We start from the raw sequence: 6,282 nt of genomic DNA, 5'->3' as shown, positions 1-6,282 counted from the left end.
CTCCTATCTGACACACAGTATATGACCAAGCACTAACTAGTTATTAATAATTAAATTAAATGATTTTTAAATCAATCTATTGCTTTACCATTCCTTACTCAGATTATTATTAATTTTTTTCTATACTAGTAATATAAAATACAGATTATACATTTTTCATTGATAAATGTAAGATCCGTAATGCAAAGTATTTGCAAAATAACGTAATTGCAAAGTAACGAACAAGGCCAATAACTAAAAGAGTGTGTAATATTATATTATCACTTATAATATTAAAATATTATATTATGTTATCTTTTGTACATGTATGTCATATATTATGAATTCACAAGATCATCAAAACAGGGTTCCCTTATTTAAAATATAAAATAATAAATAAACTAGGCAATTAAACCTGATTATTGTACAGATTCAAAGTAACGCCTATGTGTGGGTTCTCAATTAGGTCCAGCCAATCACATTTAACTATTAATTAAGATCTACAGTTTCTAAGATCACACTAGGGATCGCTACACGACCCTCATCTCTATAAAAACCCATTTTTTCCTATTAAAATTTTTCATCTATTTTTTTTTTTTATTTATTTATTTATAAAATTTACAATCTGTAAAAAAAAAAATTTTACAATAAGTAAATAGTTTAGAAAATATACATATATAAAATACTAGTTTCTATTGTATAATTTTATTTTAATCGCTTAGCTATAATAATATTTCTGTAATAAAGGTTAATAAAAAAAAAAATAATAAATAAATAAATCAAAAGTTTTATTTCCAATATTGTATTTATTTTGCGTGTAATCAAATGATTTATAATAACCAAACACTTTGTATATGATTAACTAACAAGTTAGTAAGTTCACACTTTTATATATGTCTTATTCCATATAAGGGATAAGATACAGACCAAAAAAGTATTTGACCATTTAATCAAGGGATAAAAATTACTCAACAAACCAAATAAAATATTTTCAATATTAACAATTTTAGGAGAAATCTAGTGGTTAATAACAAATTGTTCACTCTCTATACATAATTTAATATTGAAAATTAAAAATATATGACATTATCATAACGATAATCAAAACCCAAGCTAGTTCACCTATAATTTAAAAAAGTAATTTTTTTATATTAAATTGTACTTTTCTTCCACATTTCAAAATAAACTATCTATATAGTAAAATTAATTTGACAAAAGATCTATTGATGTTATTAAAAAGTATTTATAACTTATAAATCAAGAAACATATGCAACAAAAAAAAAAAATGAGCATATAAGAGGGAGTATAGGTGTAGCGTCAATCGTGGATAAGATGAGAGAAAATAGACTTAGATGGTTTGGTCATGATATGATGAGAGAAGAATCGGAAGCTGTAAGAACAGTTATAGAAATTAATGTTGAAGGAAGATGAGGTAGAGGAAGACCAAAAAAGAGATGGAGGGATGCTATTGAATCCGATATGAGGACAGCTGATGTGAGCGTAGATGATGTGGGAGATCGTGTCAAGTGGAAGCTTAGGATAAGGGTGGCCGACCCCAAGTAGTTGGGATTAAGGCGAGGACGAAGAAGATGCAACTAAAAAAAAAGGAAAGTATTGTATTTATTTAGTGAATAATTGAGTGGGTTGAGTTATATATATATATATATATATATGTACATTAAAAATTAATATTTTTAATATTATTTTAATTTTAGATAATGTAAACCATAAGTAATCAATTTTATTATATTTATGTACATATTGACCATTTTTGATATAGTTATAAGAGTCTTAATAATATTTTTTGTTGTCTATTTCAAACATCAGGAATTTTTCAGATTTATTTATTTTATCTTAAGGTAGAATAATCATAAGACTATGGTTAATGGTGTGCTTTAATATTTTTCTTCTTAGTTCAGTTTGAACATTACTGGTATTAATATCTGATGTGGTTATAATGTAGACTGGGATAATTTTAAATATAGTATTTACAACATTGTATTAATTTATTAAATTTCCATGATTTTCCGAGAAATCATTAAATAAAGTAGTTACTATTCAACATCATAATGCAACAACAAAATAAAATGAATAACAAACAAAAATTCATTTTTGTGAAAACTGTTTGAAAATGATATATTCACGCCTTAAATAAAATTCAAACAATTAATAAAATATACTTAAAAAGAAAGATATTTTTTATAAATGACTAAAAACAACAACATTTAACATGTATAAGACGTCAAGAACCATATTTTGTACAAACCACGTAATATGTTTTTGTAATTCGTGATATACAATATATATATAGTCATATTACAACATTTTTTGTTTTACCTTTATTAGATAAAATAAACTACTTTTATTATTATAGATAATAAATCGACGCCCTAGATTAAAACTATAACAACTCAAAAAATTAAGATTTTGAATTTTGATCTTTAAGTTGTAGTTTATTATTTAACATTTATTTTTCATCTTCTGGTATGTCTACACACAAATTTTTTGTTGTCATTACTACACTTCTTGGTTTGCTTCTCTTCAGTCCTCAACTCCTAAGCTTTTTGCCCAAACAGCAATTTTGAAAAATAATGTTATAGAAACTTTCTTATAAAATTAATGTAACATTAAATTTTTAAATCAAATTTAATCTACCTAAATTATTTTCCAAACGAAAACATTGTTAAAATTTAAATTTACACTAGAGGAAACATAATTCTTTTAACTTCAATGCGAAGATGAGAAGGTATTAATTTTACTATGATGTGTTTTTTTTTTATTTTATTTTTTTTTTGTGACTGAACGCTCAATCTCATCTCTCGCTGGACCGATTTTAATGAACTGTAATAACTAAAAATAAAGTTGATGGGGATGGTATTCATAAAGATGAATGATAATGGCCATCATCCGTAAAGACATAATAGATATAAGTACTTTGATTTTAGTTATTACTTTATTAGTGTAGTTAATGTATTAAAACTACTCTTACATGATATTCACTGATGGTGATAGAATCTTGATTGTAGATTTATGGTTATTAAGAATGTTGTTAATTATTATATTAGGTATGTTGATAAAAGAGAATTGTATTTGGTTAATACAAGCGTATTTATTACACCCAGAGAAAAACCTCGATCTATATAATAAATTCATTGTTCAATTTGATAAATATATCATTACTATTGAATCTATGATATATTTATCAATATGATGATTTTTTTTATTGTCTTGAACAATAATTATTCATAAGAATAATTATTTTGTTCGTATTAATAAAACATTATCATAAGCCCTTGATAAAATTTCTCTATCAAAATTGATTGAGGTTTTTCTTTGGGTGTACTATTGAAAATGTTAATTATTTTAACAAATGTATAGTTTAGATTTAGTGACAAAAGTTAGGTCTATAGACACACAGTATAAAGAATACGCTTGAGTATGTTTGGAATAATATTAAATTGGTTAACTTGACATTATTAAGTGAGAAAAGTGGACAAAAAAAATGAAAGATTGACTTACTGGAAAAACAGCGTCTCAAGCCCTTATACATGGTGTTCAGTAAGTTAGGAAACAGTTAAATTGTTACAAACAATGAGTACAATAGAAATTCGTTTCCTTATTTACTGAACACTCTGTATAATGTACCATGAAATGCATCAACAGGGATGAGATGTCTTGATTGTGTCATGCCTTTTCATAGACATATTGAGTCACCAATCCGTACTGCAATCAAAACAAGACAGTTACTTTTTATTACCTTCCCTTAATTAATGCTTTTTGTCGTGCCTCGAAGGCGCTTAGACAGACACTTTATAGTGACCAAGGTCAAAATTATATGCGTATTCTTTTCTGTGGTCTTAGAAATAAAAGAGGTATTGATTTTATTAATATCCCACAGGAGAATATTACAGAACAATACGTCAAAAGATCCCAAATCGTATCTAGTCGAAGACATTACCCTCAAAAATTGAAAAAAATTCCCTCGTTCCCCATAAATGGGGGAAACCTCTAAAAAAATTACAATTTTATAAATTGCCAATTTTCGAAATTTTTAAAATTTTTTTTTCTTAAAACTGCCAAATGAACGATGAACAATGAACAAACCAATATAATTTTTATTTTAGACGATTGATCTCTTTACCTATCATATGGTATATATGTATTATAAATTTAAACCTTTACCTGCTCACAGGGCGATTTAAAATGACAACTTCTTCACAAAAAATTTACTTTTTCAACTTACTTTTTGAAAGTGTTCCAGAAATTCTAACACTATTATATATATCTTAAATTAATAATAATATAATGTACTTTATAATAATAAAAAAAAAAAATTTCGGACTTTAAATTGTCTTCACGGAGAAAATGGCTACCGAATGCTATTTTTGTGTGAAAATTCTCGATTTTTATAATATTGATAATTTATTGAAAAGTGTATGGATCAACACAATTGACATTACCCTTAAAAATTGAAAAATTTTTCCTCATTCCCCGCAAATGGGGGAAATCTTCAAAAAAATTACAATTTTTAAAATCAGTAAATTTTGTTATTTTTTTTCATTTTTTTTTCTTAAGACTTCCATAACTTTTTTAAAAATAAAATCAACAAAATCTTTTCATTGAAACCTTAGATTTTTTCCTTTTATTCGTTATTATTTTTTTGAAAATTCAATACTTAACCTGCTCACAGGGGGAGATTTAAAATAGTATATTTTTTTACAAAAACTAACTTTTTCAATATAACGTTTGAAAATGTTCCAGAAACACTGCGTCCTGTAATCATATACTAATTGAAAGCCTATGACATGTACTATAAAATGAAAAAAAAAATTTGTCCCGACACTTTATCCTCTGCATGCAAACAGCCGTAGTTAAAAAAATAGTATTTTAATGTTAAAATGTTCAACTTTAAAATGCTATAACTTTTCGAAAAATGTTCAATTTTTCAAATTTCAGCACAATTTTTTTTTCTAAATACATTATAAGTACATCTTTTATTGGACATACTTTTTATTAAAATTTCTCTTTATATAGGGGGCGATCAAAACTTGAAACATTGTATAAAAAATTGAACTTTTTCAACTTAACTTTTGAAAATGTTCCGGAAGTACTACGTCCTTTAACTATATACTAAATTAAAGCTTATGTCATGTACTATAAAATGAAAAAAAAATTAGTCCCGATACCTTATCGTCTATGAGTGAATTGCCACCGAAATTAAACAAAAAATGTAATATTTGCCAAAAAAATCAGTTCTTATCATGATATTTTTTGTATTTAAAACTACCATAACTTATTGAAATATTAACAAAAACAAAAAAAACTCAACAAAGTGGAGTCGCTTCGATTCAAATCTTTAGATAGTATTTAATTTTAAAAAATTGGTGGATTATTCCAAAAGCTACATGATCTGCTATTTCCTTATTAATATCCTGATTAAGATAAAGTATGTCGAATGAAAAAGGGATTATTAAAAAATATTATTTCTCATAAAAAAATCGTTTTGATCCATACACTTTTTAATAAATTATAGCATTATAAAGTTAAAAATGTAAAAAAAAAATCGAGAATTTTCACACAAAAATAACATTTGGTAGCCATTTTCACCGTAAAGACAATTTAAAGTCCGAAATTTTTTTTTTTTTATATAATAAAGTACATTATATTATCTTTAATTTAAGATACATATAAAAGTGTCAGACTTTCTGGAACACTTTCAAAAGTTAGATGCATATCTACTCCTTACTACGCACGTTGTAGTGAACACTACTACTACCGGCCGATCAGCTCTTTTTGCTCAAATAATACAGCAATGAAATGTATGTCCATTAGTTAGAAATAGTGTTATTATTATCGTTTTGTTAATATTTTTTTTGATGACTTTTAAATTTATTATTAACTTGAAAATCAATTTATAGATTATTGTCATAATAAAGACCTTCATTTCTATTTTTTAGTACTTGGTCACAAGGATCATAGATTTTAATTTATTATTGTAATTTATACACAAATATAAAGAATCAAACGATATTGTTTATTGCGGTATTTTGTTCTAGTGGTTTGTATTTTTTGTTAAAATATTGTTTTATCTTTGTATAATTCTTGTTCATTTATTTATTTTTTATCAAGTCCTAAATCACAAAACAACTACACATCTTTCACCACATAGATCACTGGTTGTTGCGCAGAAGAACCCTCCCAGTGCTTCTATTTACATACATTACACAACGCAGCCTGATCGGTATTAATGCAATTAGCCGGTTTGGGTACGCACTTTATTATTTAGTGCCCCTGGTCCCAAC

The sequence above is a fragment of the Daktulosphaira vitifoliae genome, unplaced genomic scaffold (assembly GCF_025091365.1).
Source record: "Daktulosphaira vitifoliae isolate Bord-2020 unplaced genomic scaffold, ASM2509136v1 Scaffold_3, whole genome shotgun sequence".
NCBI classification, from domain to species: domain Eukaryota; kingdom Metazoa; phylum Arthropoda; class Insecta; order Hemiptera; family Phylloxeridae; genus Daktulosphaira; species Daktulosphaira vitifoliae.
This window is presented reverse-complemented; position numbering follows the sequence as displayed.